The 12,728-nt window shown below is 40.0% G+C and overlaps 1 pseudogene; it reads right to left on the reverse strand.

Annotated features, from left to right (window-relative positions):
* Positions 1-8,450: 8,450 nt before the first annotated feature.
* Positions 8,451-12,101, reverse strand: LOC109953549 (extracellular calcium-sensing receptor-like; annotated as a pseudogene).
* Positions 12,102-12,728: the final 627 nt, after the last annotated feature.

Genomic DNA, 12,728 nt, shown 5'->3' on the forward strand with positions numbered 1-12,728 from the left:
AAAACCGTCTCTTTATTAAGAGAACTAAAACTAAACAACAAAACCAGACAAGACACGGGGGAACCAAAACCTCACGGTCAGTATCGGTCCCAGGTCAGAGCCAGCAAACAGTACATCCAGGGGAATCCAAAGTGCGTAGTCCATAGGGAAAGTCCGATAAGCCGATACACATAAGCAGTCCGAGATAAGAGGGCAAGGCAGAACAGCGTAATCCAAAATAACAGTCCGAGTCAGAAACACAAATACCAAAAACCAAATATAGTGCTGGAAAGTCAGAGCTGGGGTCTAGAACAATCGTCCTTGTGGGAGGACGCTGCCTAAATAGAGGTGTAAACAGGCGCACATAATAATGAAGCAGGTGAAACTAATGTGAGTGATGAAGAACGTAAAAAGACCGAAACTAAAGGTGAAACAAAAACAGGAAGTAATGTCAAAATAAAAGCTGGACAGGAAGCAACGGAACCGAATCATGACAATGTTGTCTGGAAAACATGAAAAGACAAACTTACAACAAAACAGTATAATGAAGAGGAAAAATAAGGAACACACAAAAATATACAAAACACAAGATACATGGAGACAGACTAGTTAATTGCATGAGGTGTGAACAAAAGACTTTTATAAAAAAAACTCTTTAGAATGAAACTTGTCTAGGTTTGTGACGTGAGCCAAGGAGGCAGTGTCTCCTGAACAGCATGGGTTTCAGATTACTCTGGTAGTGTTATGGCAGTGGATCAGTGCACTTCCAGCACTTCGTCTGCCAACCCTGGGTCCATCAACAACTCCACTCTGACAGGTGCTGGAGTGCACTCCCGGCGACGAGCACACCTGCTCCCAGTCAGTGGCACATTACTTAAGGTTAGCATTGGTGTGTTCTCATCGCCAGATGATCTCTCAATGTCCAGCAAGTATTCAGTAAGTTTCCAGTCTGTCTAACTTGTGTTTCTTTTTTGCCTCGGTGATCTCAGTATTGTTTCGTGTAGTGATGACCATATGAGGCCCCATGATGCTCTAAAACCCTTTTGGACCATTGTATTGAAAATTGGTTCACTACTTGAAGCTTCATTCATTGAGCACATGGGTGACATCTGCTGCTGCAGTGGTTGTTGTACAGCCTTGCAAAGGTGATGCTGAAGCACCTTGCATGTGCACTGAATTTTGTTGTAATGTGGAAATGTGGAAACTATTTAATTAAAGCTGAAATCTAACTTAATTTTACGTGTCTGTTTTTCTTCCTTGCCTTATAAAGTATCTGAAATGAAATGTTGAATACCTAAGTAATCCTCCTTCCACAAGAACTCTTAAGAAAATGAAATGGATTTATAATTATTCATCCCAAATTACACACTGGACAGAGCAAATATTTACAGGGTTCAATGAGGCTGTGGATGTAATTAATGTTCTGACAATATAATATAATACATTATGTGTTCTGATTGTGCTTGGTGTACACTGGGTGTGCTTGTGTGACTCAGGCATTTTTATTCAAAAACAAACTTCCCCAGCTTTGGAGAACACCCTTTCACACAACACAGAAGATGCTGGTGTCGGCAGGAACTGTTTGGCCAGGTTGAACAGGTGTGGGTACAGGGATTTGTGCATCATCCAGTAACTTAAGGGGTCCTGTGATCTGTCCAGAGGAGGACCAGATAGATATCGCTGAACCTCCACAATGGCATCTGCAGTAGTGTTCTGTGATTTTCTGGCATCTTCTGCATCTTTGTCAAGAAGCTTCCACAGGTCTATGGCTGAAAATAAAACATTACAGGACATTTATAAAGCATTTAATTACATACATACATATACATATATACATATACACATATACACATACACATATACATACATATACATATATATATACATATACATATATATACATATACACATATACATATATACATATACATATACACATATACATATATATACATATACATATATATATATACATATACATATATATATATACATATACATATATATATGTGTGTGTGTGTGTGTTCTTCGCTGCATCGGCAGCACACAATACACTCACTTACCCGATGGACACGTCATCCTGGTAACATTAACAGGCATTGATGACCTGTTGCTGTTATACATCAGCTGCTGATGACAGTGCAAACACTGCACCTATGAAATCACAATAAGATCTGTGTGTGATTTATTCTTCCTGTGTTTATTTGGAGGGGACCGTAAACTTAGACATCCATTGTATGAATAACAAACTTGACAATAAGGCTTACATCATGGAAATATAATTTACCTTACTTAGTGGCACCACTTCAAAATGTTCCCACACTTGTGACCATTTCCTTGATAGCTCTTGATAGCTCGTTTTCTGAGGTCAGCTGCAACAGGGCCCACTTTAACAGAGAAATAGGCAACAGGGCGTTGTCCACCCTGTTCCTGCAAGAAAACAGATGTCATGCATGCATTTTTCTCATCCACAGTCCGTGAAAGGTTTGGTTGGGTCAGGTAGTCCCAGTGTCGGTGTGGTCTGCAAAGCTAACTTCAAGTCAGTGAAAGCTTTTTCAGCATCAGATGTCCATGTCACTTTATTGTAAGATTGAAGGCCTTTACCATGAATCAGTGCACTGAGTGGAGCCTCCAGTACGACATACAGTAATACTGGAGGAAATTCCTACAGTAGGAGCACATGCCCAGAAAGGACATCATTTGCCTTTTCTGTGAGTGGTTTTGGAAGCTGTTGGATAGCTTCAACTCTTTAGGTAAGAAGGATTGCCCTAAACTGTGATCACATGACAGAGAAATGTAACTTTAGGTTGTACAAACTGCAGTTTAGAGAGACTAACTTTACGCTCAGCCAGGTGCTGCAAGAGTTTAACATATTGCAATGAAGCTGTTTCTTTTAGCAAAACAAGTGGCTCAAGGCTTGACTGCAGCATTTACTGCTTGCAAGTCCTGAACAAATCTTCATTCTGTAGGTTAACCTCCATCTCTTACTCTCTTTTTTTTTTACAGGGAACAAGGGAGTGCGCACAGGGGATTTCTTACAGGGTACTGTAGGTCTCAGTTTTTGTTACCATTGCTAACTCTGAGAGACGAGACAGTCCAAGTAACTTCAAAACAGTGCTGATTTATTCAAAAGATCACAGGTAAAATTAACATTGCACGCTCAGGTATCTTGCACCTCCAAACTGCATGCAGGCAGATGTAAGATGAAAGACCCCGAACCCACCAGGCCTATACATTATATCCCTTCAGTTGGGCTAGCCCCATACTACACAGAAACGTCAACCGAGACGTCTCTGTTGCCAGCTCTGCAGCTGGCCATAACAGTAGTCAAAACATGAAGCAAATCAATGTGGGAATGTGTGTGTCTGTTGGTTAAGTGGTGTGTAGCTAAAAACATTCTCACGACCTCTAGTACATGTCGTGACTTAAACATAAGTCACGACAAACATATTATGGCTAAGGCTACAGTTATACATGTCATAATAATAATATTAAACATCCTGTGTGCTGACAGTCATCAACTTTTCTCCCTAGTTATCCTTGACCAGATGTACCCTGTAGAAACTCATAAGCATGCCTAAGCATTTAACAAACTAGACATCCTATCTCCACTAAACATTTCTAATACATAAAGTATCTATCCAATCTACTTTTTTTTTTTTAGAAAGTGTAGTTGTTTACATGGCCTGTAATCAGATTTGGGAGTAATTACAACCAATGCAAAATCTTTGATGAGGTCCATATCATCAATGTGTCTAGCCTACCGTGTCTTAGGGACTTCCTGCAAGGATGACTGCAGCCTGTGAATCAGATAAAAAGTGCTGAGCCCGCATTGTATTTTCGGGTACCACCTGAACAGATCTTATTGAATGCATGACTAAAGAGATGCTTCTTTTAAAACACTGCAGTGTAAAAAAAAAACCCCAAAACAGATAGATCTTGAGTTATCTGCCAATCATTTGTTTGCATGCATGTTTTACACAAAGGGGCCCATATCTTTACATTCATCATTATTATCCTTGGCCAGAGAAATGTCATACAGCTGTAACTCTGAAGCTGTGAGACGGGCAGTGAGAACGTAGAAGTAATCACTCCAGTACATAGCAGATGTGCACAGTTTTTTTTTTAAACTCTAAGCCATGTATGTTCATAGTGCTTGTCAGCACCATGATGAATGTGAGAAGTGTAATGCAAATCTCCAGGTCCCATAAAATCAGTGCATTCATCAACAACCAATTGTTTAGCTTCAGCAACAAGTGAAAAAGTCAGTGGACCATTTTGCAATTTCCATTCATAAGCATATATTAACTCACAAGGCCTATTAAGTACAAATGATTGTGTGTGTGAGTCACTGTCATGGTGGACAGTGATACCATCAGAGGTTGAACAAAGTTAGATTCTAAGTTTACACATAAGATCTCTACCTAAGAGACTGAGAGGACAATGTGAAGAGAGCAGAAAACAATGTTTAAATGATCTTCCCTCAGGGAGGGAGCAGTTCCTGAATAAACAAGGAATGTAACTGTCCCTGAATAAAGAATATGAACTGAGGAAATTGTTCATATGCTTCAGATTCATATTTGACATAGGTGCCCTGAGGTTCAAATTTGCTCTCTAATACCTTAATGGTGTGTTCTATAAGCATGTGCGGGTTAGTATCAGCAAGCTGTTCTTCAGTGTGTGCAGTGTGTGTGTTTTATCACTCATCTGTAGCTGCTTTGTCTCATCTGTAGGCACAGTGGCGGTCTCATCCGCTGTCCATCCTCCCCCCCACCACCAACCTGCCTCCAGTCAAATATCATTGGGCACTGGTGAACATTCTCCAAACTCACGTCCCCACCCCCATTTCCTGGAGCTGTGTCCTCCTGGATATTGCTCATGTTGTTCCTGGATGGCTTGATACATGGTCATGACTGCCATGTGTAGCTCTTTTTTGGCCTTATTTTCTTTGGCCCACTTTTTCTGCTGCAGCTGATCTTGGGCGTGACTGGCATGACGTCATCGTTCACTCAGATGGGCGTCTCTGTAGCGGACACAGGATTTCTTAGCTGCTGCTGCAATTTCAGGTCTCAGTCCATTCAGAAAGCAGTTGTTAAGATGCGTTTCCCACACACCAGGAGCAATGCTCAAATTAGCTGGTTTTTCCAGGCCACTATTAATGTTAAACAGCTCTGTGAGGCAGTGTAAATACTCATCTGTTGATTCTCCCTCCTGTTGTCTGCAAGACATGATTTTACTCATGTCCACTTTAGTGGGAAACCGGTCATGAAATACAACTCCCAGGGCTGTAATAGCATCTCTGTGTGAGGCGTTATCAGTGTGATTCCATTCAATGTTGCAGGTCATTTGCTGGGAAAAGACGAGTCACATGCTGGAGATCAGCAGGTTTCATTTTTGTTACTAAGAGGCGTTTCACTTCACTCATGGTGGGACAAAATTCATTGCAGAAAATGGAGAGCTGTTCTGCTAATTTCTGTCCAGAAGCTGTTGGGTCTGGAAAATGCTGTGCTGCAGCAGTAATATCAGCAGTGGTCCCTCGCGGTGCCCTGTGGGGGGTGCTCCAGGACTATGGCGTCCCATGGGTAATGATAGTTCAGCATTGGAAGACGGGCCAGCGGCTGCACTCATGCTGTACGCAGCACCACTGCGTGTTGTCTGCAGCAACGGGAGGCCCAGAGAGACTGATGGGTCGTATGGTCGGGCTTTGACGTCAGGTTTGTCCTGAAGTTGGTACGTGACAGACGGTCCGGGCTGTGGTGGTGCAGTTGGTGGGCAGGCATTGGGGTGGGGGTCCAACTTCAGAGGCATGTGCTGGGGATACAGAGAACTGAGCGGCAGATTACTGTTTTCTTTTTTACTAACGAGACATTCTTTAGTCTTTCCTGATTTTGACATTTCCTTGAACATTCTCTTTTGTTGTGTAAAATTATTAACAAAGGCATACTTTAAGGTTGATTCTAACATTTTATGAATTAAAAACTTAATTAGTAGAAGATTAACATTATGCTTGTTGAATGGAGCCTGAGAGGTTTATATCGCTGTCAAAACTCGCGGCAAAATCCGAACCACTTCTTGAATCAGTCACGTGGTACAGCCGGGCAGCGAGGCTTCGGACGTCATCATTTTCAGCTCCTCCCCTAAACGATGCAAGCCTTGATACGCGCTTCGCGGAAACGCCCCCTCCCCTACTCGGCACACGCTTCGAAACCTCGATACGGAACGTCACATCACTACCAGCAAGTATTCAGTAAGCTTCTGATCTGTCTAACCTGTTTCCTTTTTTGCCTCAGTGATCTCAGTATTGTTTCGTGCGTTTTTTCTGAACTGAACTGAACTGAACTGTTTGCTTTCTGCCGGAGGAAGTCCCCTGAGTATTTTTTGTATGAACTATTGTTTCTCTGGAATCGTTTTTTTTTTCCTGTGCTTTGCTGAATCCTGTTGTCTTCTCGCCAGTTTGAGTTTTCACTGGTTGTTTTAAGTTCCCCCTGTACCTGCGCATATGCTGCGATCTCCTCGCAAGTTAGAGTTTTTTCTAGGAAGATCCTGTGGGACTGTATGTACCTCCACGGCAACTTGGCTACCCAAGTGCACCTCCCACACTGGCATAGAGCTGGGCTGCAGCCACACCTGCTGTGAACCATGACTTCCACTGCCAGCGGATTCATGCACCGGCCAGCAGACACCTCATCACATCCTGCCTCCCTGAACAACTCTCATTCATCATAACCAAGGTTCTCTTAATTTCTTTCCCACATAAAGAGTCTCTGCTGAACTGCCCAGTCTTCTCACCGTCCTCCTCTGCTTTCAGTTCAGTGGTTGCCTCTGCTCTCCATCAGCCCCAGGTTGCTCATCTAACAGTCCAGTCAACACAGCTCCCAGTCACCCGTGACCAGCTGAAATGTCCACACTACATCTTAATATATTCTGTTACCACTTCTGATTAAATTGTTTTGAGCTCGAGTCTGTGTCCGAGTCCTTCATTTACTGGGTCCTCAGTTGTTATTCCTGATGGCTAGCCGTAACAGTTAGGGATGAGGGAAAATAACAATTTTAAATATAAATTTAATTACTCTGTGTTTTGCATTAGTATGTAAGAATAATAGAGTTAACAACCATATGTTTTAAAAGGAATAAAGTATTACACATAAAATCTGGAATGTCTAAACACTAATCTTACAAGATCATTTTCCTAACATTTACTCATCAATAATACTTGGCGTTAAATGCTCTGTTTGACCAAAAGGGGAGCTCTAACTCCACCTTATATTTCACTGCAAGGTTTAGTTATGTTTGGTTTTTCATATCTCAGCTAATAACAGTCCTCTAGTGAGCAGACCTGCATTCAACATTTTGAAATCAATCAGTAGCCATTATTACATTAGTTGCCTAAGATTTAACCACTTAGTTCTTATGTATTTTGGAATCTCTGTGTCTCAATTAAGTGCTTTTTTGAGTGAGAGGGAAGATGGGCCTTTGTTAGGTCTGTTCTTTGTAAAGGCTGACATGAGCCCCGAGTCTGGGTTAGCTCAGTCATTAAAATGTCTCCTCTGGAGTTTTCTAAGAGTACTCATTTGAGTTCACTTTGACATGGAATCAGATAAAAACTGGAAACTTTGTCTCCAGTCAGTAATTCAGAGTCCAGGCATCAGCATGTGAGCACATAGGTAAATGTGATGTGCATTCTGTTCACTGAAAATAATGCAGTTTCAGGATTTGGGACCATAAAACCTAGGAAGTGTCAAGTGCTTATGCAAAGTTTTTATACTTCTAACATCATTCTTTACATAATCCTTCCTGGGAATCATAAATGGTGGGTTCTCCACCACCCCGAGATGGACAGGAGCAAGTCTGTTAATTATCTCCAAAAAATTCATCTGTAATCCTCATTCTGTTGCATGTAGACTCAGTACATTACCTTCAGTTATTTAACAGCCAGTAAGACATTTTTTCATCTTTTTAAAAGTGCACCTGTGCACAATAGTGGGACAGCAGTATAACTCCATCACAATTGTAATCTTCTGATTTGTCATTATGATCTCATTGCCATTGTGAATTCTCTATGTTCGTATTAATGCAAATGATTTTCTGCACAAAAACAGATGAGCTGCTGCACAAAGACTGAGTTTATGAGTAATATTAATCACACAATTGCTGTTAGTTGCAGTCTTATGTCAATGAATTCAGCAATGATAGTAATTACAGTACAATGACAATTATCATATTGATTAACTGAAACATGGTAAGATTAATTGATGAATGTGGGTTTCAACATGAAAATATGGTTAACTAATTTATATGTGATATTATAAAGCTAATAAAATGCCTCTATCTAAGATGACACTAACAGGAACAAAACAGTTATTAGTTGCAGTTTTATGACACTGATTACAGTACAATGAGACTTATTATAGTATTGACTAATTATATTATAATGTGACTAGAATGCCTTTGCCACCATATTTTGTAAGTTTTCAGAATGACTTTGATGCCCCTTTCTCCATCATATTCTTTTTTGTATTCATCTCTGGTTTCAGTAAGATAACATAACATTTTGGAATAAAAATACAAATGAGCAGTCCAAAACTGGAGGCCAGAATAGCAAATATCTCTACAGCAACACTGAACTTCCCAGGAGAGCTGACATATGCTGGAATAAAAGTGATCCAGACTGCACAGAATATCAGCATGCTGAAGGTGATCAGTTTGGCCTCATTGAAGTTATCAGGCAGTTTCCGAGCAAGAAAAGCCAGAATAAAACATAAGATGGCCAGAAGGCCTATGTACCCAAGTACAGCCCAAAAGCCTACAGCTGATCCCAGAGCACACTCTAAGATGATTTTGTCCTTGAACTGGGTCAAGTTCTTAAATGGAAAAGGAGGAGAAATAGTTAACCAGAGGATACATATAACAACCTGGATGAGAGTGAAAGCCACAACACTGAGTCTCTGCTGTGCAGGCCCAAACCATTTCATCACATTACTGCCTGGAAGTGTAGCCCTGAAGGCCATTAACACCACTATAGTTTTCCCCAGAACACAAGAGATACAGAGGACAAAGGTGATGCCGAATGCTGTGTGTCGCAGCATGCAGGACCACTCAGAGGGCCGGCCAATGAAGGTCAGAGAACACAGGAAACACAGAGTCAAGGAGAAGAGCAGCAGGAAGCTCAACTCAGAGTTGTTGGCTCTGACAATAGGAGTTGTCCTGTATGTGAAGAAAATGGCTGCCACAACAGCAGTCATGCATGTTCCAAATAAGGCCGCTGCAGTGAGCAGTACTCCCATAATTTCTACATATGATAGAAACTCTGCCTCCTTCTTTACACAGGCATCTCATCTCTCATTGGACCAGGAGTCAGGGTGGCATCGCTCACAGGTGATAGAATCTGAAAAATTGTATGAAAGCAGATGTCATAGTTAAAATATATTGAAATGTATTTACTATTTTCGTCCATTCCTGTGCAAACAAGACAGACACTACACACCAGTGAATAGACTTGCTCAGTTGCATTTTTTTTTAGCACATCAGTGCATACAAGGCAGATATTATGATTAAAGGTCATAGAGGGATATATGTATGACAACTCCATGGTCAGATCAGTAATTACTTAATTACTATATATATAAATAAGGTGTTTTCTTCATAATTTTGTTTTACTTTTTGGAATGTTTCAGGAGTTTGTGTTTACTGTGAACAGGTTATTTTTGTATTATTGTGGGTACCACAAAACACATTTCTGTTATCTGGAAGTGAAAATATTGTAAACTGGACAAATCTTGCCTGGATTTTATTGATCAAGCAAAATGCTATATCACCAGAAAGCTACAAACTAAATAAAATTTTAACTTAAATTTTGGTGCATAATTATAGCACGGCAGCTTTGTTTTGTTGCATACTGAAGTGCAAAACCTTACAGTGAATTTTACTAGACCTGTCATGTTGCTTATTTCTCCTTCTGCACATCTGATACAGTCATAGCAGCAGACAGGTTTTCCTTTCTGCAGAACCTTGCGAGTTCCTGGGGGACATTTCTCACTGCAAACTGACACAGGGACCTGTATGGACAAAACATCTCTGAGAATAAAGTATTGATACCTAAATTTAAATTTTTTTCAAGCCTTTAGTTTTATTTTGATGCATTGAAACAAAACATTATTATAATGTACAAATAATACATTTAGAATGAATATAGCATAACTACAGTGATGGCATGGTAGTTTACCTGTTTTGAGTTCTGTGCCCAAATAAATGACTCAAGTTGCAAACTCAGCTGTTTGTCTGCAGGTAAAGATGCATCATAAAGACCAACTGTGACAAAGTCCACAATGCCATTTTCTGTTGGCTGCCAGTTTATAATTTCATACTTTGCTGGTAGGTCTCCATTCTCATCAAAGTAAACCTCATCTCCTTCCTTGGTTTTGAAATGAATCTTTCTTATGTGCTGTAAAATCTAAGAACATATGAATCTAGTTAATTATGACAAGTTGCTCAACAGCTTGATACACAGACTGTATTAATTTATCATATAAAAACTGTATTTTCTTTATACTTAATGTAAAAATGAAGTTGAGTTTTTTTAAGGTTAAACTCACTGTGAGTGGATCTAGTTGCACATTGTAGTTACATGTTTTATTACAACCAAGAATAATATGAAGTGCATGTGCCACAGCATACACTCCTTTATAGACATTGTTAAATAGAGGCATATATGACATATCAGTGAAGCTGTTTTGCACTCCAGTCAGATCTTCATGTCGCTTTCGGGATGAACAGACCTATGGCCCCATCCAGAATGTGATGTGTATCCTTTTCTGCAGTTTGGGAATCAAGGATCCATGCCTCACTTCCTACCCACTGATACCCAGTCAAGTTGTGTTGAGACAACTCAAGTATAAGTATATCCATTTCAATGTTTGAGGCAAAAAATACAACCACCTTGGAGGTTGAAGCCTTGATAATGTCAATTATATTTTTTATTTTTTCTGACGAATCAGTTGGAAAGAAAGACACAGAATACTCCAGACAGATGCCCAGCTGCTGTGCAGTTTCTGTGAATGTAGCCATGCCATTATTGCCATAATCACTATTGCTTCTAATAGCTCCAACCCAAGTCCAACCAAAGTGCTTGACCAAATGGGCCAGGGCTCTGCTCTGATAGTCATCACTAGATATTGTTCTGAGGAAGGATGGGTATTTGGTTTTGTCACTGAGACAAGCACAGCTGGAATAGTGGCTTATCTACAAGAAAAAGAAATGGCCTCCCAAGATAAAGATGTAAGAAATCAAACTTTCACACAAATCACATTTGTAATGAGCAGCTGATAGTAATGATAGTTACTAATCTTACCCACCAGTGGAATATGAAAGGGTCCAATGACAGTAGCTATAGCCATGCTAAAAGAGGAAGCGGACCCTCCTATAATGCCCTGTTCTGATCTGGTACATGGTGCCTCAGTGGGTGCAGACACAACTTCATTACCATTAACCAAGGCCAGTGCAACCTTCACACTTCTGGCAATAGAACCACAGCCATCATACATCTTATAGCCCAGAGAGATGCCAGGTAGTAGGTCTGTGCTGTTATTAATTTCCTCAATGGCAAAAATCATAGCCTGGGAATACTGTAATTCTCTGAAATTCAAACTTGATGCAGACAGTTTTAAATAATACTAGTAGTAGTACTTGAAACAGAAACAACTGAAGATTTATAGAAAGATATGATGACAGTCATACAACAGAGAATATTTGAACCTTCAGAAATAAATAATGTAATTTTAATGTTAATATTCAATTTAACTGATTATGTATATATTTTTTTAGTTCCTATTTGTATCTGTATCCTTTTCCTCATAGACAGTTTAAATCTTCATAGATCTATAATCTGTAATTTACCTTGTACATTCCACTTGCTGTGGTTTGTGCATGTAAGTTTCCTGTCTGTCATTCATGTTACGAAAAGAGAAGATTGCTCCCAGTATAATGTCCCCATCTTTAGATAGCTGGGGGTTCTCAGGATCCCCTATCTGCCGGCACACCAGCTCCTCAGCCTGAGAGAAAGACACCAGCAACAACAGCTGCAAAAGTGCCCAGCCCCACTCTGTCCACCTCTGTGTGGACGTCATCATGTCTAAGGGAGGTAAACCACAGGCTGGCATCACATGTACCTTAATGTAAATCAGAAGCTGGTGCTGCTATTCATACATTTTGGATTAGCATGAAAAAATAAAAACAGAACATTATTTCTTCTCTGTCGACTTACAAGGTGTGGGGAGGATAAGGAGGTGCCCATATTGAAAAAAACAAACAAACAACTAAACAATTTGTAGAGGCAGTCATTACAAATATACTAAATATATGTTTTATCAGATAAGAATATTCAATTATTATGCACATTTTGCCTTTTGGAAAATTATTAATTAAACTGCTGTGTAAAGATGTAAAGTTGATAATATCCCACAACAGTACAATAAGACTCTCTTTAAGCCTGAACTAATTAAAGTTTTGGCCACCTTGGTTCAGTCCAATGAACTGTGAGCATAACATCCCTTTTCATTTGATTTGTTGATCTTGTGAGTAAACAGGGCCTTATTTACATTCAGCTGACTTTGATTGATATTGGCACTGATTTGCATCTTTCACATCTATTCTAAAATTCACACTCCTTTTAGCTCTGTTTTGGTTTCAACCAGCTCCTAAGAAAAAAATGTTGCTTTTTAGTTGTTAAATGCTTCACTGCATTTACCAGTTAA

This window comes from Monopterus albus, unplaced genomic scaffold (genome assembly GCF_001952655.1).
Source record: "Monopterus albus unplaced genomic scaffold, M_albus_1.0 scaffold751.1, whole genome shotgun sequence".
NCBI classification, from domain to species: Eukaryota; Metazoa; Chordata; class Actinopteri; order Synbranchiformes; family Synbranchidae; genus Monopterus; species Monopterus albus.